The sequence below is a fragment of the Carassius auratus genome, chromosome 22 (assembly GCF_003368295.1).
Source record: "Carassius auratus strain Wakin chromosome 22, ASM336829v1, whole genome shotgun sequence".
NCBI lineage: Eukaryota > Metazoa > Chordata > Actinopteri > Cypriniformes > Cyprinidae > Carassius > Carassius auratus.
The window spans coordinates 31,103,089-31,128,304 of NC_039264.1; the positions used below are offsets into that span (position 1 = coordinate 31,103,089).

Genomic DNA, 25,216 nt, shown 5'->3' on the forward strand with positions numbered 1-25,216 from the left:
AATAAAAAGCGGACAAGCATCTTCTAGTCTCATCGACAACGGGAAACACGGAAGTGTGCCGTTTTGACCCGCGATGGAGATAAACGTACTTTCTTCCGGGAAACACAAAGTGTGGTGGGAAACGTAGTTTATGTATTTTTATTGAGGGCAAAATACAACACTTTACAAATCTAGCGTTATGCACATTGATTTGAGGAAATAATTTTCATATTTACAGGTGCAAAAGTAGTGTAATTTTTTTTTTTTTTTCGAGCTTACTCTTACGTTAGGTAATATGATCTGACCATCCACATCTGTTCACTGTCTTTCATATTACACACAAAACTTCAATCTGCAACACAGTCATGAATGATCTTACCCTTTTTTGTGTTCTTGGTGTAGGCAGTGTTGAATCATTTTCGTATATCTCGTGGATCACGACTGCATTAACAGTAATCACAGTCATGTTAAAACAACAAAGCTTTCAATCTTATGTTGAAATGTATTCCTTAAATAAGATCATTATTTCAACATAGGCATTAATTGCTTACTTTTCTGACCTATTTCCCTATGTTTCCAGCAGAAGCAGCACCACAAGACTGCAGCTACGATCAACAGAGATCCAGCAGCAGCAGAAATCAGCACGATGTACAGTAAAGGTAAGCCCTGATCTGTAATGAACAAAATGAGCCATTAGTGTGAGTGAATCTGTCCATCTGACCTACAACAAACACTATCAAACAACAGCCCTGTATTACTGAGAGAAAATCAACATTAATATCAGTGCTGACATACCTGCACATGTGTGACAGAGTTCACTGACATCCAGATGTTGATTCTGATTAGTTAATGTCTGACAGAGTTGAGTGATGTCCAGATGTGTGGTCTGGTTTGTGATGGGATTGTTGATCACACAGCTGTAGCTGTTTTTCTCCTGATATTCCACCTCCAGAGGTAGAGAGAGACTGATGCTGAGATCAGACACACTGATGCTGGACAATAAACTGTTTCCTTTGTACCAGGAGAGAGTCACATGACCCACATTCACCACTGAACACAGCAATGAACAATTCTGCTGTGATGATGATGAAGAGGAAGATTGTGTAGAGTTTCCTGCTGATGACAGGAACAGGAAGATGAGCTGAAAACATGAGAAAATAACCCAAAATGTGGGTGAATCTAGTTAACAATTTTATTTTTGGTGTAGTGTGCTCACAGTCTGTGAGAGTTTTTTGTCGTTTCAAACTATAAAATGAGGAAACACTTCAGTAGTTCTATGAATATTCTGGTTCCAGTAAAACCAGAAGCTACAAGTTAAACTCAATTGACAGAATTTGTAGCATTGAAGGTCACAAATGATCTCTGCTTACCGTAGACAGAAACGCTGAATGTTTTTGATGACAGTTTAGCTCCAGTCATCTCTACTATATAGAGTCCAGCGTGTTGAGTTGTGATGTTTGTGATGGTCAGAGATCCAGTTTGATTGTCCATCTTCAGTCTGTCTCTGAATCTCCCGTCAGGAACATCAGATGTGGAGAAGATTTGATGTTGTTTTTTAATTCTAGCTATATAAGAATTGTATGATCCAAATCTCCAAATGACGTCGTCAGCTTGTTGTACTTCAGTAACATCAGTTTTCAAAGTTACAGAATCTCCCTCCATCACTGAAACTGATTCACCAAACACACCTGATGAACAAACAGATTTTACACTGATTAAGGCCTCTGGTGGTTTACAAAGCCTGAAATTAGCTGTAGTTTGTAACTTAATGTGAATTATAAAACATTCAGAACAGCAGAACATTCAGCTGTCTAGTGCACAATGTATGAAGATACAAAGTCAATTATGACATTAAAAAAATAATCTTGATATTGATAATGCCTTTGTATTTTGTACATGGGAGATTTAATTCAGTAGATAAACAAATTACTAAAATATTTTTCAAATAATTTTTAAACAGGTTTTGTGTTTGTAAACATTTAAATTAAAGTTACATTCACTATATCAATTTCAATTATTTCCCATGACATTTGTGAAGAATGTTACTGATATTAAAGCCACAAAAACAAACAAACATAAATTTAAGACTTACCAATCAAATGCCACCAACACAAACAGAACAAAACAAACACGTGAAACATTTTCTTTAGTTGTGAAAAGTCTGATCTAAAACACTTGAGCTGTTCATCGTCTGAATCCTCCCACGAAAGCGGTTGACCCTCCTATAGGGGTGGAATCAATGAGATCTGTGCGAGTTATGTGTGGTTATAAATAAATGCTCAACTGGCTCTTTTTAAGACTATATACTAGTAAACATTCTTCATTATATCACTGAACACTTAACATTTTCAAAAGAAGATATTTTAAAGAATGTTGATAACCAAACAGTTGCTGGTAGCCATTGACTTCCATAGTACTTATTTTTTTTCTTCTTTTTTTTTTCTTTTCTTCTTTTTTTTTACTATGGGAGTCAAATATAGAAGTATTTCTAAGAAGAAATAAGTTAGTGAATTTTTGGAGGGTGAGTAAATTATTAATATTATTATTATTATTATACTTTTTTTGGGGGTGGGCTATACATTTAATAAAGTCTGCCATCTCACACTGTGGAACCAGCAGCTCATCTTCTGAGTCAGACTGAAACCTGATTAGTTTTCTTTAGAAATGTGGTTTGATCTGTAAGATGAACAGACCATTTTGTGTGTGCATGTTTAGCTTGTAAGGAAAGAGTTTATTCCTGTTCTGCTTTTTATAAATATCAGTTGATATCCTCAAAACATGTCGTAATCAAACGTTGAATCCTTCGTAAACAGTCAAATCGGAGACACAGGACTAGTTTGATTTTTTTTTTTTTTTTTTTTGATTCAGTTATTTATTTTACTGCAACTAACCATCTAGACTTACCTTCCATTTGTCTTTGATGACATTCACATACTGACAGCTAAAGGGGGGGTGAAATGCTCATTTTCACTCAATCTCCTGTTAATCTTGAGTACCTATAGAGTAGTACTGCATCCTTCATATCTCCAAAAAGTCTTTAGTTTTATTATATTTATAAGAGAAAAATAGTCTGTGCCGATTTTTTTCAGAAAAACACGAGCTGCTGGAGGCGTGACGTGTGGGCGGAGCTAAAGAATCACGAGCGTGAGTAAGCTTTTGCGTTGAGAGCGTTTGGAAGCTGTGACATTACCATGAGGAAAAAACCATCATCCAAAACAAACCATGGCTAACAGTCAGATTCAGCCGTTTATTTATGATCCAGAATCAGATCCAGAGGATGAAACTGAACGAGAGCAGCAGCAACGACGACTACAACAGCGTCTCTATGTGGTATGTATTGAAACCGTATATATTTGCTTATGTAACCCCTCTCTCCCGGGTCCTTTCTGACGCTCCTCGCATTCGCTCCGAGCGGGGCTCGAACCCGAGTCTCCTCTAACAAGGAGGCTAAATGGCTGCAGCCACTAGCGTCTGTTGCTAGTGCGTCTCTTGAGGTCGGGGAGGTTTACCTGCACAGCACTAACTCTCTGGCCTCCGTTACACTTAGCGGTTTTGGAAAATGACTAAGTTCCACTTTATGTCGTCTTTTTTTTTCTTTAAAGGTGTACAAGAGGTTTACTTGATGTGCTTACGCGCCGATAGCTAAGTTAACAACACACAGATATTTGAAGCAGTTTTACTCACCGCCTGCGGTTCCAACACACAATCGTGACCCTTTTTCGTTGGGACTGCATTATCCTTAAGAAATAAACGATGTGCAAATCCGGCGTCAAACTGGGCCTTGTTTGTAAAACAAGCATCTTCGAAATACAGGGAACAAACAAAAACACTTGCACAACTCCGTTGATGCTCTGTAAAAATAAACTCCATCCACTGGTCCCTTGATGGTCCCTTGATGGTTTTTTTTTTTTTTTTTTTTTGGTAATCTGTGCAGGGTTGTCTTGCCCTGGCAACCAAAAACACACTTCTTTTGTGACATTTCGCTCTCGCTCTGATCAGTGAATGTCTGTTGTGCTCTCAGTGCTCTGCTCTACGGGAGCGCGCGCTCTTCCGCGAGAAGTGCCCTTAGGACCCATATAAGGAAATTCAGCTCCATCTAACGTCACACAGATCCATACTCGAAAAAAACTTTCCGAAACTTGTGACAAACCGGAAGGAGTATTTTTGTTCCAAACTTTAACAGTGTAAAAAACTCAGTATGCATGAAATAGCATTTCACCCCCCCTTTAAACAAAACACTGATTTATACACCAGATGATTTCCTCGAAGTTATAAGCAATTAATGACATGTCAGTGCTTGGGATATGTCGGTATACAATTTTCATATTGTAATTAATTGCTTATTAATTACTCATCGGTATACACAGTAGAAAATGTACTGTATAATTTACAGGATTTTACTGGCAAAAAAGTTGCTAATAAAATACTGTAAAAATGATGTTAATTGCTGTAAAAGGGATTACAGGAAATGACTGCAAAGCAAATTACAATTAATTGATGTACACTGTAAAAAAAAAAAAAAAAAAGTAGTAGTAAAAAAAGAGCAGTGTTCATAATTTATGCTGGAGCACCCGGGGAGCAGTTGGTGGGTCAGTGCCTTGCTCAAGGGCACCTCGGTCATGTTATCGCCGGCCCGAGTTTCAAACCTGCAACCCTAGGGTTAGGAGTCAAACTCTCTAACCACTAGGCCACGACTTTATATTATTCAAATAGTCTAAAGAAATAAAAGACCATAACACGGGTCAAATAACTTTTTTTATTATTGAAAGTTTGTGTCTAAAGCACAAGGACATACCAAGTCTTGAATATTAACTTCTTTACTCAATGCATTTTACACTGAACTCAACACATGGTACATAATGCATGTTAAATAAATCCAGTGTTAATTATATCTTCATACGTTAGCAGTCTTGTGACATGAAGTCACATGTATTTAACATTTTTGTTTGTTTTTAAAGGAAATATTACGTGAACATTACTTTATTGCGTATTTTAACACCAACCTAACCCACTGGGCAAAGTTACGTCTTTTTATGTCTTTGCAGACGTTGAAAAGACGTCCACTGAGGAGACAGATTGTTTTTATGATGTCTTTTTTTTTATGTTTTTTTTTTTTTTGTCTTCTGTACATCCGATATAGATGTTCACAGATCCTCCTTACAAGGTTCTGTGACTGTATTTCTGTCAGACATCTAGAGAAGCTCTTATTCAGAATTAACAGAGGTTTAAATTTTGATATTTGATTCATTTGTCACGTCACCATTGTGGTGGAAAGTGTTTGGACATGGACAGAATACCGTGCATACACGTTCAATGGAGTGACAGAAATCTCTTGGACTAAATCTAAAACATCTGAAGATGAACGGAGGTCTCACAGATTTGGAACGACATGAGGGTGAGTCATTAACAACATAATTTTCATTTTTAGGTGAACTAAACCTTTAACAATGTGTTATTAAATATCGGAATATGAATGTTCAGAAGAATTTTTCATTGGCAGTTTATTAAGTAATGAATTAACTAATGTTAACTAATAAAGCCCTTTCACTTTCAAAAAATATATAGAGCATGTTGTAGTCCAGATTAAAATTTGTCTAAAAATCGAAATATTTAAGTATATTTGGCGCTGCGATGAACACAATAGCAAATCCAGAAACTTGAATGGCTATTTAAATAAATTTTAGAGAGTAGCAGCTGCTTTATTTATGGGGCTTCCAGAGTAAAGGCTGCATTTTCTGCAGTTTAGCTCCATCTGCTGTCAAAGAATGAATGTGCTTTCATTCAGCGCATCTTTCACATGTTCCCCTAAGTACTTCTCAATTGTGCTTGTTTACTTCAGAGCACACAATCTTTCAAGAAGCATACAGCGGTGTTGTGCATTTTGAACAGTTGAGGGGAAAAGTATTCTTAAAATGCATTCTAAAGTATGAATAATTTGTAATATGTAATTATTCACAGTATTTAGAAGTGCCAAAAATAACAGTACCGTTCATATACCGTAATATCACATTACCGAATATGGCACATCTAGTTCATTCAAATCCAACAGCAGCATTCAAAAATAAGTTGAGATAAGAACATAAATGGTTATGTTAAAATGACCATTTATAAATAACTTGATATGCACACAAATGCTTGGTCCAAACAGAGCTGGCTGTAATTTCTTCTTCTGAAAGGGTACTTCCTTTCTATTTAAAGTCATATCTTCCTGTTTCTTGTCTTAACTGCTGCAGTTGGCACGTCAGATAACAGATACCGGAACATGTAGGTGAACAGATTATATATATATATAGCCTTTATTGTTGCTGGGGACTTTAATCACTACACTTTAAGATACATTTCACCAAAATGTCTCCTGCACTACAAGGGGACATAAAACACTGGACCACGTATATACTAATGTGACTGATGCTTACAAAGTCACACACCTCCCCCTCCTGGGTCAGTCTGATCACCTCTCTTTGTTCCTTATCCCAAGTATATCCAGGTCATCAAATGTGTGAAACCTACAATAAACACTGTTAAAATCTGTCTGGAAGGTTCTGAGTCCACTCTTCAACATCAATTCCAGCACACAGACTGGAGTGAGTTTGCTACCCAGGCCACCACAAACTCTCAGATCAACTTTGACACTTACACCAACTCTGTCTGGGAGCACAATAACAGATGTGTGGGCAGAGTGACCTCACACAAAAAAAATAGAGAGGTTCGCCTCCTGCTCAAAGCAAGAGATGCAGCCTTCAGGTCTGGAGACCGGGAGGCTTACAGCTCAGCCAGAGCCAACCTGAGGAAGGGTATCTGCCAGGCCAAACTCACACACAAAAAGAAAATTGAAGAACACTTCAATTCTTTAGACCCCCAGCGTATGTGGCAAGGAATACAATCTATCACAGATTACAAACCACCTAACACTGTGCCCCCCTCCAGCTCTGCCTCCCTCCCAGATGTGCTCTATCACTTTTATGATCATTTTGATCAAAATAATAAGGAGATCTCAGTCAAATATGACCATCAACCCAGTGAACTGCCTCTCACACTCTCCACCTCAGATGTTTACTCTACTCTGCATAAGGTGAATGCACAGAAAGCAGCTGGCCCCTACAGAATACCTGGTCGTGTGCTTAAAGCCTGTGCGGAGCAGCTGGCTGAGGTCTTCACTGACATTTTCAGTCTTTCCCTGGCCCAAACAACGGTCTCCACAATCTTCAAAACCTCCACCATTGTACCAGTACTGAAGCACTCCACTGCCTCGGTCCCTAATGACTTCCGTCCTTTTGCACTCACCCCCATCATTGCCAAGTGTTTTTAAAAACTGGTTGCATCCCACTTAAAATCCTGTCTCCCTGCTGCACTAGACCCATTCCAATTTGCCTATCACCACAACAGAGGGCGCCATCTCAAACAGCACTTCACTCACCCACCTGGACAGTCAAAATACACATGTGAGAATGCTGTTCATTGACTTCATTTCTGCATTTAGTACTGTAATCCCCTCCAAGCTCAGTCGGCTTGGAATCAACACATCCATCTGCAACTGGATTCTAGATTTTCTGACTTACAGACCTCAGTCTGCTAAGTTAGATAACCTCTCATTGTCCATAATCACCCTGAACACTGGAGTGCCACAGGGCTGCGTACTGAGCCCTCTCGTGTACTCCCTATTCACCTATGACTGTGTTCCTGTTTATGGCTTCAACACCATAATCAAATTTGCAGATGACACAACGGTGGTAGGTCTGATCAAGGATGAAGTTGAGTCAACCTACAGGGATGAGGTGCAGCACCTGGCTGTGTGGTGTGCCACCAAGAATCTGGAACTAAACAGCAGACAAAGGAGATCATTGTGGACTTCAGGCGGACTAGGAGTCATGCACACAACGGCTCACCGGTACCCAGTTAACTTCCAACGAGAACATTTATAATAAGCACTGTCTGGGCAGGGCAAGAAACATCATCAAGGATGCCTCTCACCCTAACCATGGACTTTTCACCCTCCTTCCATCTGGCGGGCATTACAGTAGGCTTAGGAAGAACTTCTTCCCTGAGGCTGTGACACTCCACACCACCAGTCTAACCTAGGCCTGCTCTCTTATTGCACTGGTCAGAGTACTTTAAATATATGTATTGCACTTCTCATATTTTGCACAGACTGCACATTGTTCAAGCTATTACACTGTAAACTGTCTAAAGTTGTTACTGTACAAAGCACAGTAAACTATTTCTATACAAAATAACAGTAGTGCAAGGAGAATTTTAAAGAATACATTGTTAAACAATACTATTGCACACTCAACCAACTGTATTTATTACCACTGTTTTCACGTTGCTGCTGTTCATAATGTGTATATAATCCCTACATTCTGTAAATCATAGCTTCACTTACTTTCCACTTATATGTATAAAAAAAACACTTATTGCACTTCTGGTTAGAGGAAAGTGCATTTCATTAGCTCTGTACTTGTCCTCTGCATAATGACAATAAAGTTGAATCTAATCTAATCTGATCTGATCTGATCTGATCTAATGATGGGATGTGCACAAGCAGAGCAGAGTCTTGTGCTGTTGGGAGATGACATGGTGTGTGTGTGTGTGTGTGTGTAAAAAATTGTCACCAGTCTCTGCAAGCCACCAGTAATATACTGAACATTCCCTTAGCCCCTACAAACATTAACCATGGTAAAAAAAGAAAAGAAACTATGTTTGTATGGTTATAACACATGGTGATCAATGTGCCAACAAATATTCTTACTAAAATAAAACCATGGTTACTTTTTGTCTATTTCCCATCTATGAACTTAACACACTGGTCTGTTTCATGCCGCAAAAAAAAAAAAAAAAAAAAAAAAAAACATTCCAGTCCTGGGAGCAAAATCCTGTGGAAACGTTTGAGCAAAAGCCCAGAAGTTCACCACTCTGGCCTCTTCCCGTACACTGGTGTGTTTGACTTGAAGAGGGCTCTGCACTGCAAACATTCTCTGATGCTGTAAATCCGTCTGAAAATGTTCCGCTAGACGGGAGTGAAATTCTTCCAGTTGGCAACACCTTATAGTGTAAAGACAATACAGGAAAGATACATAAAAAAAATAAAGTTTAACAGCTTCGTACTACAAAATTAAATTGGAGAAGGTGCATTAAACTGGGGAAAAATCTTACTGTCTAGCCAGGCAAAGTGTGCTGCTTTTTTTTTTCTTTTTCTTTTTTTTCTTGAGTGACCACATCCCACATACCATAGAAACTGTTGACAAAATAACTTCACTGAGGATTTCAGAAAGGGTTTCCGGGGGAACCTGTGGAACAAAAACACAGGTTTATTTATACTTGTTATTAAACATTATATAAACACTGACTACAGAATAACTTTGTTTTTTATACAAATCTTATAGATTGTTGTCACAACTTCATACTCTTTTATAAAACTATTAATAAAATACTAATATATACAGTACTGTGCAGAAGTATTAGGCATGTTAGTATTTTCACACCGAAAAAAAAATTGTTTTAAGCCAATTATTTATATCTTTTGCTGTAGCGTGTCCGTAGGAAATAACGGTTTACATTCCCACACATTCATTTTGCCATTAATTGTAATAATCCAGTTAGATATTTGTATGTACAATGAGTCTGACAACAGCCGGTATGATCCACGGGGAGATCTTTTGCATCGAATATAAATACGGTAAGTCTGTCTTATATGGTGAACAGAACCCACATTCGATCACAAACAGAAGTTATTTCAAAAACTCTGCTGTCTGAAAGTGAGTTAAGCTGAAATGTTTTTAAATGTCTTTGAGCTTGATGTTAACTGATAGTTATAGGAAATGATCCACAGTGCTAACCAATACAGTATACTTGTGCACAATCACTTCAATTGCATATCTGAACAGCTATGTACAGTAGCTGTAACAACTAATAAAAACATGTCCCTACATCCTGAAGTGTCGCCCTGTCCCATCAACCAGACTGCACTCTGAGGTTACTCCCTGTAACTGATATTATGTTTGTCCCACTCTTTTTCCTCTTCTAGATTGTTAGCCCAGACTCAAGGTCTTTCTCTACTACTGTGTGTGTCGGAGAAAGATTACTAATGTTTTTGTTATTCCACAAGACTCTCACATTACTCATTTCCCCCATTTATTTTTATTTTTAAAATAACTTAATTAAATATAGCTGCAAGCAGCAATTACAGGGCCGAGCACTACAGAAGCAAGCATCAGACCAACTGCACAAATGAGTAATTGAAGCCATGTATGATTTAAGTAAAAAGCCTAACAACAAACCTAACATTATTTATTGTCTTATCACGTTTGACCAATAGGTGGCGCTGTTATCAAATCAATGTGGTGTGTTCTGTGTGTTTACAACGTCTCACCAAACATTTGGTGTCAGTATGCCAAAGCATTACAGAGAGACAGCCTCAAGTGTCCTTTTGGCATCATTCCTCAAATTCATTGCTATTTTCATTGCTATTTTCTATATTAATTAAAAAAAAAAAGTCTATCAACACAAAATCCATAACTTTTTATCAGCATGGTCTGAAGTAAAAAGGTTTCATGTGAGGTGCATATAGTATGGGACATCCAGTATAAAAACTGACTTTTTTTCCCCCTACTTATTAGTAATGGGGTGTTTATAGCTCTCTAAAGTGCCATATACAGGTCCTTCTAAAAAAATAGCATATTGTGATAAAAGTTAATTATTTTCCATAATGTAATGATAAAAATTAAACTTTCATATATTTTTTATTCATTTCACACCAACTGAAATATTTTAGGTTTTTTATTGTTTTAATACTGATGATTTTGGCATACAGAACTAACCATGAGCTTTTTCTAAGAAACGGTTACTTTATATTCCTCTAAAGTATATGTAATATCAAAAAAAAATACATGAGTAAAATGGTTTCATATGAGGTTTGCATATAGTATGGGATGTCCAGTATAGAAACTGAGCTTTGTTTTGATCTTCTTATTAGTAAGTGCCATATGATCCTATATCTCAAAAATGCTTCAGTAAAATGATTTCATATGAGGTGTGAATATACTATGGGACGTCCCATATCGGAACTGACCATTGCTTAAATTGGGTGCTTTAGAGGGCTTTAAAGACCCCATTTCTAATAAGTAAGAAAAAAAAAGCAATGGTCAGTTCTGATACAGGACGTCCCATAGTTTATGCACACCTCATTTACCTTTGCATTTTTTAGATATGACACATATGACTCAAAAATGCTGCAGTGAAATTGTTTGATATGAGGTGTGCATATGGGACGTCCCTTATAAGAGCTAACCATTAGCTATTTCTACTAATTAGAAATGGGGTCTTTATAGATCTGTAAATTGTTATAATGTGGCATTAGAAAACGCTGATGTAAAGGGGTTTCATATGAGGTATGGGACGTCCCATATAAAAACTGACCATTATTATTAATATTAGTATTTTTTCTTTCTTTCTTTTTTTTAACATGGGGTCTTTGTAGCCATCTAAATCGAATAATTTCCTATTTCTCTTTTTCTTCGAATCCTGCCATGAATTGAATGGTAGAAAAATAAATACCACGCATATTATAGCAGAAGTGCAAAAAAGAAATCGAGAAAAGTCCTCTTGTTACATTATGTCTCAATCCTGGGCGTCTAAACGAACATTTCAATCTCGGCTGGCTTGACCACGCGGTGGTTCACAACAGATGAGTCATGGCAGTACGCAGTTAGCGCGGACTGAAATTCACTCGTTCTTGGCAGTTCTTGGACTGTTGCTTTTCCTTTTAACTACCTGTGAAATTGCGTCGCTATTATAGCTGAAGAACAGACCGGTTTATAATTCAGAATCTGTATTCATTTACCGCGGAGAAAATTGTTTAAAAATGAGGCTTCTCTGTAATTCGCTTGCAGGGATGTTGTTTTTACTCGACCACGGTAAGACATTTATTGTAACATAACCCTCTCCCTCTCCCGACTTCTGTGACCGTATTAATCTGTTGTGGGGTCATTCCTGTTACAGTGACTTTATGTCTCAATGATTTATTTACTCATTCCTGTAAAATGAGTCACATATTTATAAGATATGGTTTAAATTGTATATTTAGGTCTTCTTTATCACTTAAACAGAGATAATAAACATTATAAATACTATTTTGTATTTTAAACACATTTTTTTTTATTGATATATGCATACAATTTTATTCTATCCTCAGTGCAAATTCATTTCCACCAAGCAGTGACGCCCCCATAAAATGTTAATAGGGGTGGCCAGATGAGGCCACAGTAATTCTTGGGGTTTGGCCCATCAAAATAAAGAGAAAAAAATAAATAAGGGTTTGCAATAATGACACAGGATTATATCTCTGTGATTTCTGGGATTTTAACGATAACAATAATTAGACAATATTTTGTTCTCCCAAGGTTTTTTTCTCCATTCTGTCACGGATGGAGTTTCGGTTCCTTGCCGCTGTCGCCTCTGGCTTGCTTAGTTGGGGTCACTTCATCTACAGCGATATCATTGACTTGATTACAAATAAATGCACAGACACTATTTAAACTGAACAGAGATGACATACCTGAATTCAATGATGAACTGCCTTTAACTATCATATTGCATTATTGACACACTGTTTTCCTAATGAATGTTGTTCAGTTGCTTTGACGCAATGTATTTTGTTTAAAGCGCTATATAAATAAGGGTGACTTGACTTGAATTGAGTGTGTTATTGTGCTGATATCTTATTTCTCTTTTTAATTATTCTTTTTTTTTTTTTTACCTTTACGCCATTTTTTTTCTAAAACTGTACTTCATGTTTTAGGTAAAAAACTTGCATTTAGACTGTTACCAAGCAAATGCAATCAGTATCAACAAAATTGATCTTTGCAATGCAGAGAAAACAGAAGCTGTATCAGAAGTGCTACTTAGATGTTTTTACACACTGTTTAATGCAGCTCGTTGGGACATTGAATACTTTAACCTGCAGTTAAAAATGAATAAATAATGTTTTGATATTTTTCAAATAAAACATTGAAGACTGATATTTGAAATTATATTTTAAAAAAAAGTAACCATCCACTAGGCTGAGTGGGGAAATATTAAAATTAGAGGTGGGCATAGATTAATTTTTTTAATCTAGATTAATCTCACTGTGATCTTGAAATTAATCTAGATTAAAATGGCTCATTCGAATTCTGCCGATGGTATTCAGAATATGTGTGTTACCCAAATAAAATTGACAAACAGTATGTCTTTGAGAAGGGGTTTATCAAGCTAGGTGGTGCATTAGAAATATACATCTCCTGTTTCCAAAATGCATCACAAACTGCTTGAAAAAAATTCCACATTGCACAAGGTGCAAACAACCGTACGCCTGTTTCACACATACTCCGTTTGCAGTGCAGCCATGCACCCATGTTACGCACCCATGTTAACGGATTCCAGTTGCGTTCCAGGACGCATCCTGTGTGAAAGAACATCGAGTCCATGCTGCACCACATACGTAACGCACACGGACTGCATACGCACTGCAGATGGAGTATGTGTGAAACAGTTGTGAGCAGGGCCGTAGCTGGGGTCAGCAGCAGTTTGAAATTGTTTAATTTGTATGTTTGTTTATTTTTATTTATTTGTGATATTTACACAATGTTTAAGTTTTTTTCAAGTTTGTAGGTGTCAAGGTACAGAAACTAAATAATTAAATGTAAAAAAGCACTGGATAGTCTTCAATGTTAAAATGAAATATACAATCAAACCTACATTTATTCAGACACCTTCAACATTTATCACATTATTACAGTTTTGCTATAAAAATATATCTGGTGTCTGAATAATTTTTGGTTTGACTGTTAAAACTACAAAGTAGTCAAGAGCAGTGAGTGATTTTCTTTCATTTTCTTGGATTAACATTACAGCAGCCAGTGGCTAAATTAGGCGCGGTCACTTTAAGAGATGGTGAACGCATCCAATATAATACACATCCCATTTTTTTCCTCAACTGTTTACTTTCACTTAAGAAATAACTGACAGTTTTTTCCAGCATCATTTTCAAGGTGGATATTTTGACATATTTCATATGTATTTGTCGGCACTAGACCAAAAATCAAAACACTTGAAAACGCTTATTTTTAGCGTCTCGAGACGCCTTTCTCTGCGTGAGCCCTGAACACCAGAACATCGCGAGTACTGAATTGTGCTCTTTCACATCTTTTTGTTTGTTCAAACTGCGATTTGCATTTGTTCGTTCAGATGCAGGAGGGACTTATGAGGAGAACTTCGCAGAAGAGAGCTCGGTTCAGTGTCGCTGTCCGTGATACGCAGCTCTCTCTCTCGTGCGCACCTACACAGCACGCGCTACTCTGTTCAGCTTTTCCGCGTCTTGTGTTTGGATGCTTTAATGTTTAAATCGACAAGCGGTAAGGCTTAAAAAAATGTGAAAAAGATAAGCTTTCGTGACGATGCGCAGCAGTGGCCCGTCAACTGTCCTGAGCATCTTTTTAGGCTGGCCTCAACCAGTCGGTTATATAAAATATCAAGGTGAAAGTCATCATAGTTTGCTTAGTATAGACCCAGATCTCAACCCAACTTTGAGAATAGATTAACGGCGATATTTTTTTTATCGCCCGATAAGAGTCTCGCGTAAACGCAGCACGTTAACGCCGATAACGGCCCACCACTAATTAAAATATTTAATACAATTAACACAGCATTAATTTTTTCCATCATAATTATCATCATAATAAAAAACCAAGTGATTTATAACATCATACATATGACGAATGATGGCGAATCATATATATATATATATATATATATATATATATATATATATATATATATTCATACATCCATCCATCATCTTCCGCTTATCCGGGGCCGGGTCGCGGGGGCAACAGTCTAAGCAGAGACGCCCAGACTTCCCTCTCCCTAGCCACTTCTTCCAGCTCTTCCGGGGGGACCCTGAGGCGTTCCCAGGCCAGCCGGGAGACATAGTCCCTCCAGCGTGTCCTAGGTCTTCCCCGGGGCCTCCTCCCGGTGAGACATGCCTGGAACACCTCCCTGGGAAGGCGTCCAGGAGGCATCCGAAATAGATGCCCGAGCCACCTCAGGTGGCTCCTCTCGATGTGGAGGAGCAACGGCTCTACTCTGAGCTCCTCCCGAGTGACCGAGCTTCTCACCCTATCTCTAAGGGAGCGCCCAGCCACCCGACGGAGAAAGCTCATTTCGGCCGCCTGTATCCGGGATCTTGTCCTTTCGGTCATGACCCACAGTTCATGACCATAGGTGAGAGTAGGAATGTAGATTGACCGGTAAATCGAGAGCTTTGCCTTACAGCTCAGCTCCTTCTTCACCACGACAGACCGGTACAGCGACCGCATTACTGCAGAAGCTGCACCGATCCGTCTGTCAATCTCACGTTCCATCCTTCCCTCACTCGTGAACAAGACCCCAAGATACCTGAACTCCTCCACTTGAGGCAGGAACTCTCCACCAACCTGAAGTGGGCAATCCACCCTTTTCCGACTGAGAACCATGGCCTCGGACTTGGAGGTGCTGATTCTCATCCCAGCCGATTCACACGCGGCTGCAAACCGTCCCAGTGCACGCTGAAGGTCCTGGTCTGAGGAGGCCAACACGACAACATCATCCGCAAAAAGCAGCGACGAAATCGTATGGTCCCCAAACTGGACACTCTCCGGCCCTTGGCTGCGCCTAGAAATTCTGTCCATAAAACTTATGAACAGAACCGGTGACAAAGGGCAGCCCTGCCGGAGTCCAACATGCACCCGGAACAGGTCTGACTTACTGCCGGCAATGCGAACCAAGCTCTTGCTCCGGTCGTACAGGGACCGAACAGCCCTAAGTAGGGAGCCGCCGACCCCATACTCCCGGAGCACCCTCCACAGGATGTCGCGAGGAACTCGGTCGAATGTCTTCTCCAAGTCCACAAAACACATGTGGACTGGTTGGGCAAACTCCCATGAACCCTCCAGCACCCTGGAAAGGGTATAGAGCTTGTCCAGTGTTCCACGACCGGGACGAAAACCACACTGTTCCTCCTGAATCTGCCCGACGATATCCCCAGTTGAGGTCAACAGATGCCCATCTCTACTGTAAACAGTGTTAGTAGGGCACTGCTTCCCCCTCCTGAGGCGTCGAACAGTTTGCCAGAATCTCTTCGAGGCCAACCGATAGTCTTTCTCCATGGCCTCACCGAACTCCTCCCATATATATATATATATATATATGGGAGGAGTATATATATATATATATATATATATATATATATATATATATATATACCTCAAGGCTCAGTACTAGGGCCATTATTCTTCACGCTTTACATGTTACCCTTGGGAGATATCATCAGGAAACATGGTGATAGCTTTAACTGTTATGCTGATGATACTCAGCTCTATATTTCTTTGCGGCCCAGTGAAACATACTAATTAGAAAAACTAACAGAATGCAAAGTCAATATAAAAAACTGGATGAAAAGTAATTTCTTGCTGCTAAATTCTGAAAAAAAAACAGAGGTGTTAATTATAGAACCTAAAATTATAGGAATTATATAATTTTAGGACCTGCGTTTCCACCGCAGGAACTTTACCCATGAACTAGGGACTTTGGCTTGGTACTAGGTGTTTTTCCACCGCAGGAACCAGGAACTACGTAAAGTTCCGTGTAAAAAAATGCCACCCAAAAAGTCCCTGCTGGCGAGGTGGTACTTTTATAAAGTTCCAGAACTTTCGAGGGCGGGGCTTGGGTGCTAAACAAGCTGATTGGTTGAGTTCACGCAGCATTGTGATCTCAACCACCATTTATTCGGATCATTTTCAAAATATTACTGTTATTGTGTCATGAAATGTAATTTTAAAAGTATTTCAGGCGAGAATGTAGTTGTTTAAAACTCAAATCTGTGGTTTATTTATAAAGACAGTGCCTATTTAAAAATGTTTCTCTCCGATTTCAGAGACGGTGAGCTCCACGCAAACAGCGGGGGCTCGGTGATCATTTATACGCCGAGAGCAGTCTCACCTCGGCTAGTCCTTCCGATATGTGCCGATGGTGCTGATGTCTCTTTAGTGGTTAAACATAAAATATAATTTGTACGGGGTAAATCTAACTGGTAATCTTTGGTCTGTATTCAATTTACGTTTAAATGAAAATAAAAAAAGACAAATTGATATAATATTCTTTTTCATTGTAATGGCTGTATATATACACATTTCCCTAAACTAAGTACATTTCTGCAGCTATTATTATGTTTAAATGAAATTTTTTTTTATTATGTTTTGATATCAAATTTTCTTTTTTAATTGTAAATATACAAAAAATTGCAGTAGCCAAGGCGAGATGACTGATGTTATCAAATACGCTGCTGTTTGCAGAATTACTGGATTTCTGTCATCACGGACATCACACTCCTGAGACGAATGCGCAAAGTATGAACTACCGAGGATGCAAGTCATAAATCAGCATACTTTGTATTGAGAAACGCGCACAGACCTACTTCACCAGACTATTTGCCTTATCTTCACAGGATTTCAGACCGCGGTGGAAACGCAGAAAGCACCAGGTCTGGTGTAAAAAAAGTTCCTGGGGGAAAAAGTTCCTGGTACAAATGTTCCAGGTGTTTTCGGTGGAATAGCGGCATATGACATGATGGCTGCTCTGTCAATTCTTCGTCATCAGTTTGGAAGCTACGTGTGCTATTTGATAGCAATCTCTCCTTAAAAAGCCATGTTTTTAGCATTTGCTTTTTTTCTAAATTATCTAAATTATGGTCTATGATCTCAATGTCAAATGCAGAAATGTTAATCCATGCGTGTATGACCAAAAGGTTAGATTATTGTAATGCTTTATTGGGTGTTTATTCTGCCACTCCAGTTACCCCAAAATGCAGCAGCAAGATTTCTTACTAGAACCAGGAAGTATGACGATATTAGCCCGGTTCTGTCAACACTGCACTGGCTCCCTATTAAACATTGTATAGATTTAAAATATTTAACACACTCTTGCAGTTTAAATCTAGATTAAAGACCCATCTCTTTAACCTGTCTCACACATAACACACTAATACGTTTCAAAAGTATTTTTAGGCTGCATTAATTAGGTAAACCGGAAACGGGAACATTTCCCATAACACCCGATGGACTTGCTACATCATTAGAAGAATGGCATCTACGCTAATATTTGTCTGTTTCTTTCTTATTCCGAGGTCACCGTAGCCACCAGATCCAGTCTGTATCCAGATCAGAGGGTCACTGCAGTCACCCGGATCCAGTACGTATCCAGACAAGTTGGTGGATCAGCACCTAGAAAGGACCTCTACTGCCCTGAAAGACAGCGGAGACCAGGGCAACTAGAGCCCCAGATACAGATCCCCTGTAAAGACCTTGAACTCCAAACAATTTGACCAAAACATGTCACTATTTTGGTAGAATGCAAAAAAACTAAACAAAAAAACATAAAAATCATGTACCTTTTTATTTCAACACTTGTGAAGCCAAATGTTAATGCATACCAGGAATGACCCAGCGTCAGATTGAGGTTAAGGTGACAACAGCGCCTGCCAGAGAAACATAAATTGTGTAATGTGTTAATGATAAAAAAGGAACGTAACAGCTGAAATGCAGTTTAAATCATTTTCAACGGAATTGTAATATAAAAACATAACATCGTATCATACCGTCAGTAAATGTTGATAGACTTTACATAAACGGAGCAAAGCCTAAATATATTATTTAGGCTACATGGGAAAAAATAGGCTATAGGACTAGTATGTATATATATATATATATATATATATATATATATATATATATATATATATATATATATATATATACATGGCACATAAATATAGAAAACATGGCACTGTATCATCTGAACACATTTTTTATGAATCTAGTAATGTTTCTCCACTCAAAATCTTCATGATATAGATATAGACAATATAGAATATTGTAGCAGTGTTGTATTGTTTATATATTCTTCAGTTGCATCTGGTGTTGGATCAGATAAACTGTCGTTGTCAGTGATGGAGGGAGATTCAGTCACTCTACACACTGGTGTTGCTACAAACCAACAAGAAGATATTAAATGGTATTTCAGGGACACTCGCATCGCTCAAATCAGTGGAGATCTCCGTTTTATCTGTACTGGTGTTCAGTGTAATGAAGGTACTGAGAGATTCAGAGACAGACTGAAGCTGGATCATCAGACTGGATCTCTGACCATCATGAACATCAGAACCACAGACTCTGGAGAATATGGACTGAAGATCATCAGTAGTACCAGCAGCAGTGAAAAAGCCCTCAATGTTAATGTCAAAAGTGAGTTATTAATATATTTAATATATGTGTATGTATATCAAGTCAGGAAAGGGCTTGTTGCCTATTTCATCTTCACAGTTCATTCATGTGGAGTTTGTTATTAATTCCAGCAGAAAGATCCTCCAGCAGCTGTTGGTTTGTGTTTCAGGTGTTCCTGCTGCTGAACGAGATGAAGTGAAGACAAACGAGGGAGAATCTGTCACTTTAGATTCTGGTGAAAGAAGAAAACCAAATGATGTGTTGACATGGTTTTTTAATGACACTCTCATCGCTCGAATTACTGGTGATCCCAATAAAACCTGTACAGATGTTCAGTGTAAAGATGATGACCAGAGATTCAGACACAGACTGGAGCTGGATCATCAGAATGGATCTCTGACCATCACAGACACCAGAACCACAGACTCTGGAGATTATAAACTAGAGATCAAGAGCAGCAGCAGTTTTAGTATCACCAGAGTGAAAAGATTAAATGTTAATGTCATTGGTGAGTGTATAATTCAGTCATTCAATGCTGTCTCTTTGAGGGAAAAAAAAATAAAAAATGGATCGCTTGTGGATGAGTATCTAAAACAAGGTTGTCCTGCTCCACAGTGAAAGGAGAGTTTGATAATGAGAGGGCAAACATTTATGCAACACTTTATTCAAAAGGAAGAGCCACTCCTTCCATGCATCATGCATCATTACTTTATTTCTTTGTCATTGCACATGCGCAGTTCTTTCAGTTTCCTGGTTCAAACTGATTGAGTGTTTACATGCACTCTCAATCATATTAGAATAACAATAACCACCCCCTTCAATCTGATCTAAATTTAATTCTGATCGAGCTCAATCTGATCGATTAAGGTGTTTACACAAAGGCTTTTCAGTCAGACTGAGCCATCAGTCCAATAACAAATGGATTATTTGGTTGCATGTGAACATGGCCAACTCTCTGTCTTTATCTGTTTCAGATTCAGGGTTGTCTTCAGCTGCTGTAGCAGGAATAGTTGTTGTTCTGCTTGCAGTCACAGCTCTGATTGCTGGTTTGATTTACTGTCGCCCAATGAGATCTAGAAGAGCACCACAGCATGTAAGTATTTCATACAGCTGATGATGTGGGAAGATAATGGTTCTTTTAATTATGTTCTTATTGTAGGGTGTAACATAAATGTACACTATGAAAACTTTATTGTTCTTTATTTTTATTGCCACAGAAGCAAATATTCACCAATGATGTACTGCCATGTTCACAACTCCCAAATAAAGTAAATAGAAATAAAAAATGGCAATACAACAATTCAAGCATTTTAGATGTGGTGCAAAAATACTTCAGATTTTCAAATGTGTATTGTTATAAATCACAAAAGATTACAGCTTGACGCAGTTTTAGACACTGTTTTAAATATTTGTGTGTGTGTGTGTCTGTGTGTGTGTGACTGAAACATCAGTTACTTGTACCATTTATTTAAAAAAAATAAATAAATAAGGAGAATATCGTTAAATAATAAAGACATTGTTTTGAGGGACACAGGACATCCTTAAATCAATCTGAGGCTGAAGCTGCCTAAAAAAACGATGTTACATCATTTATTATTTTGATACTTTCATTTAAAGGGACAGTAAAGATAATTTTACACTGAAATCAGAGTAATTGTGTCATGAGTCCTGGATGTTTGTTGATGTACAGTAGTAAAGTCTTGTAGTTTTTAACTGAAAGTTCCCCAGCAGCTGTTGGTTTGTGTTTCAGGTGGTCCTGCTCAGTGGCGTTCACAGACCTCCCGAGGGGCAGGGGCAAAATGGCATTACGAGAGCACAATCACGGACCGGTGACAGGGGTTTGGAGTCTGTATAGATTTGCTCCCCCTCAGCTATAGTGGTGGGCAATATGATACAAATATAACAAATCTTTTATATATATATATATATATATATATATATATATATATATATATATATATATATATATATATATATATATATATATATATATCATGATTTTATCACAATTCTTTGTCTATTTTGCAAGCTTTTTGAGCATCCCAGCCAAAACTAATTTCCCTATTATAAAGCCTTTTAAGGTAACAAAATATGAAAAGGTATGGGGGATATTTAGTCCAAATTGCATCAGTAAATATATAAATCTTTGTATAAATGTTTTCTTTGTTATTAAAAAATGAGAACAAAGATACACATTACAAACGCAAATATTCTACACATATAATAAAGTGTTTTATTTTCAGGTACAATAGGCGTATTTAGCAGGAGCATTAAAAAATATATTAACAAATATAAGAATAAAACAGTATATACATTGATATATATATATACATAAATTGATTGTTAAAGCAACTGTATTAAAGTTTTGCAGTCAAGAGTATTGAGTGTTTTTTCTCTGTTTGTTTGGAGTTTTACATTAAACATTGTTATTATTATTGTTATTATTATTATTAATGTTAAAGGAATCATTCTGATTCTGATAATTCACCCAAAAATTAAAATAGTGTTTTGTTTTTTATACCTCGTGTACTCACTCAAAAGTTGTTTTAAACCTGAATGAGTTTTTTCTTCTGCTAAACATAAACTCTATTTTGAAGAAGATGGAAAACCAAACAGTTGCTGGTTCACAGTGACTTCAAGAGGGTTTTTTTTTTTTTTCTACCATCAAAGTCAATGTGGACCAGCAACTGTTTGGTTACACAGTTTCTTCAAAATGTCTTCTTTTGTGTTCAGCACAAGAAAGAAGTTAATACAGGTTTGGGACAGCATGTGAGTTAGTAAATAATGACAGAAATAAAATATAAGAGTGAACTATCTCTTTAATTCACAGGGCAGCATGTAGGCTACTGTCCCTTTAAGAGCTGCACACATCTGATATATAGACATGCATCTGTTTCTTTCAGTTGTGTACTTCCATTTTAGACATATCCAACTGAGTTAATACATAATCCTTGTGTGTTTTGACAGTATTGGCATAAAAAAAAATACTTAGTTCTGTAATCAGGAACAGTTTGATGGGCTTTTTGGTTTTCGTGCTATGCTATGTGTGGAAAACCGTACGTCAGAAAAGCACACAAATTAAACATTTAAATAACCAGCTTTAAAGCAGATGCCAAAAAATGTTGTTTTGTAAATGTGTGTGGTGTGAGAGTAAACTCGCTGAGTTTACACTGATGTTAATGTGCTGTAACTTGTATCACAGTATATTGTCTCGGTGGCTCCAGAACTGCAGCTGATAGAATGTGTGCTGCAGCACAATACAATATTTCTTCAAAAGCAGATCGTGGAGACATTTTTATCCTCCAAGAAAAAAATCATCATATCCTACATTCAGAAAGGGCAGACTGGGGGCAGACAGGACCGCGAGGGCACTTTAGCGTCGGACCTCAAAGGGGCAGGGGCTCGCCCACCCCCCAGCTCCCCCTTGTGCACACCACTGTTCCTGCTGATGAAGTAAATGACTGACTGAAGGAGAATATGTTCAAAATGTAAAAACAAGCAAACAAATAATGTGATGATGTGGTATTTTAATGACATTCACATTGCTACCTCACATCCTAGTAAGATCTGTACAGATGTTCAGTTGTTCAGTACAGATGTTCCCCCAGCAAGCTTCACTGACAGTTCGCAAATAATATCTTTATACCACATATGTTGTATCTTGTGACCCTGTTGTTTTTCCCCTTCATGTCTAATATTGTTCTAAAGGCCTCCATGTGATTGGTAAAATGGTTTCAATTTCACAGCAGTCACTTATATTTACAGAAAGATTGAAATCTTTAGAAGAATTCTGTTCTGCTGCTAAAGGGTGTGTCTCAGTCATGGTGGGGTGAGAATGTTTTCATATCTCGGACCAAGTGTGCCCTTAGATCGCAAGATCCTAACAAACCAAAAAGCTTTTTAAGTTTTTACAACTGATTTGTTCTGGTCTGGGTAGATATGTAAAGTGGATATACTGTATGTGTTTGTGTGTGTACTGTATATATATATATATATATATATATATATATATATATATATATATATATATATATATATATATATATATATATATATATATATATATACTGTATATAGTAGTCAGTATATTAGTCAGTATAAAAAAAAATGTTAATCAAAGTTATCCTAAATCAAGAAGCAGAATGTTTGGGTTTTAGGACAATTCTGATGAGAGGTCACTTCAAATGTGCATCTCAATAAAATGTCGTGGGAAAGTTTTTTTTTATTTCAGTAATTCAACTCAAATTGTGAAACTCGTGTATTAAATAAATTCAATGCACTCAGACAGAAGTAGTTTAAGTCTGTGGTTCTTTCAATTGTGATTATTTTGGCTCACATTTAACAACCACTACAACAACAAAAAAACACCATCTCAACAAAAATAAGACAACTGGAAAGTATGTTCATTTACTGTACATGTACTCAATACTTGGTAGGGGCTCCTTTTGCTTTAATTACTGCCTTAATTCGCCGTGGCATGGAGGTGATCAGTTTGTGGCACTGCTGAGGTGGTCTGGAAGCCCAGGTTTCTTTGACAATGGCTTTCAGCTAATCTGCATTTTTTTTGGTCTCTTGATTCTCATTTTCCTCTTTCCAATAACCCATATATTCTCTCTGGGGTTCAGGTCTATGAGTTTGCTGGCCAGTCAAGCACACCAACACCATGGTCATTTAACCAACTTTTGGTGCTTTTGGCAGTGTATGCAGGTGCCAAATCCTGCGGGAAAATGAAATCAGCATCTTCAAAAAGCTGCTCAGCAGAAGGAAGCATGAAGTGCTTTACAAATCTTGGTAAACAGTTGCAGTGACTTTGGTTTTCAAAAAAAAAAACATCATATATTTTGTCTATAGCATATAAAACTGCTTTGTAGGAAGATTTCAATACATGAGGATTCTGAATGGGATCTTTTTAGCGAGCCATTAAATGACTGAGACTCGACTCGGACCCCAGGTTAAAGACTCGTGAACATCCCTGGCTGCAGGAAGTAATCATGCACACTTACACACAACTTGATGTTTTTTTTTTATTATTATTTTTATACGAAACCCACCAGATGATGCCACTCAGTATAATAAATAAAAATGATGCCAGGAGAGAGGTGTAAATATGAGTCAAAATTGTCCTACTGACCTGCACCCGCAGAACAAAACTGTGTGTTAAAAGAATCTTTAAAAAGGTATTTTGTGTTTAATTGAGTTAGTTTTTATTATTGTTAGGCCTATATTGAATATGCAATATTTAATATATTTATTTAATCAGGAGTAGACAGGGGCAGGACAACATTAAAGGTGAGATCAATTTTAATAAAGTTATACATTTCCATGGTTCATTAGCTAAAAAAAATAAAACATTTACATGATTTTCTGATGCTATGATAAGCACACAATTAAACTAAAACAGAATAACAACATTTCAGACATGACGAGAGAGTGTATGTGCAAAAACAAAAACAAAAAAATTCACTAAAATCTTTAATGTGACACAAGAGCAATACCAAAACAGAGATAGATGACAAATATCCAGGCAGAGATTAAATGTGAACTAAAACGTACGAGTCAAGGGTCCGTGTATCAGCTCTAAAATATATTTGTTCATTGCTGATTATTTCTGCCGATATTTGAATACACAGGCTCCGTTGATTTCTGTAAGAAAACACAAACTCAATTAGAAACCTGCTGATGACACAGTAAAAAAATATATAAACTGTATATATATATATATATATATATATATATATATATATATATATATATATATATATATATATATATATATCAAAATTAATATATAATATATATATATATATAATACAATATAATGTTGCCTTAAATTCCTTCAGAATGAATATTAACTTAAGTCCAACTTTTATAAGTCCTTATTAACGTTTCTGCAAAACAATTTCTTTGATCTGGTTTTAGGATTTGAACATTTTAATTGATTGTAG

The 25,216-nt window shown here is 37.4% G+C and overlaps 1 protein-coding gene across 1 annotated transcript in view; it reads left to right on the forward strand.

The window, feature by feature from the left end:
• Window positions 1-550: 550 nt before the first annotated feature.
• The window catches only part of LOC113040362 (uncharacterized), an 88,829-nt gene continuing 64,163 nt past the window's right edge, over window positions 551-25,216 (forward strand). The window contains exon 1 of the mRNA XM_026198715.1: window positions 551-638. The gene's annotated coding sequence lies outside the window, so the exon portion shown is untranslated. The remainder of the gene's footprint in view (window positions 639-25,216) is intronic.